The sequence below is a fragment of the Pyrgilauda ruficollis genome, unplaced genomic scaffold (assembly GCF_017590135.1).
Source record: "Pyrgilauda ruficollis isolate IOZ18807 unplaced genomic scaffold, ASM1759013v1 scaffold9, whole genome shotgun sequence".
NCBI classification, from domain to species: domain Eukaryota; kingdom Metazoa; phylum Chordata; class Aves; order Passeriformes; family Passeridae; genus Pyrgilauda; species Pyrgilauda ruficollis.
In genome coordinates, this window is record NW_024531043.1 from 599,029 (window position 1) to 599,514 (window position 486).

The following is a 486-nucleotide window of genomic DNA, read 5'->3' on the forward strand; positions in this document are numbered from 1 at the left end:
AGCTGTTCACATGATTCACAGAGCCTCTGGAGCTGGAGGAAGAGCAGCCCCAGACACCAAAAGTCCTTCCACACTCAGGCAGTGGTGCAAGAGCTTCCCAGGCTGCAGTTTTCCAGGGCACAGACCCTGTCCATAAGGCTCTGTTGGAGCAGAGCTGAGCATGGTCCCTGCAACAGCTGAGGGAGATGGAGGGGTTCCCAGGGGCCTCCTCTTGCTGCTGTGCTGGGAACTCAGACAGCCACCGTGGGACCAACCAGACACACACCTGGCCACCTGCTCAGTCCCATTTTTCTGCCCTCTGCCCGTTCTGAGGTGAGGAATGGCCCATAAGAAGCTGAGGCTGGATGGGACTGAGCCTCAGGCAGGCTCAAGCATGGTGTGATGGCTTCTTTGGCTCCCTGTCCTCAGGACTGCAGCCCAGGGGAACAAGGAAATGGCAGGAGAGGAACAGCAGAACTGTGAAAGGTGTGAAAAGCATGGGGGGGG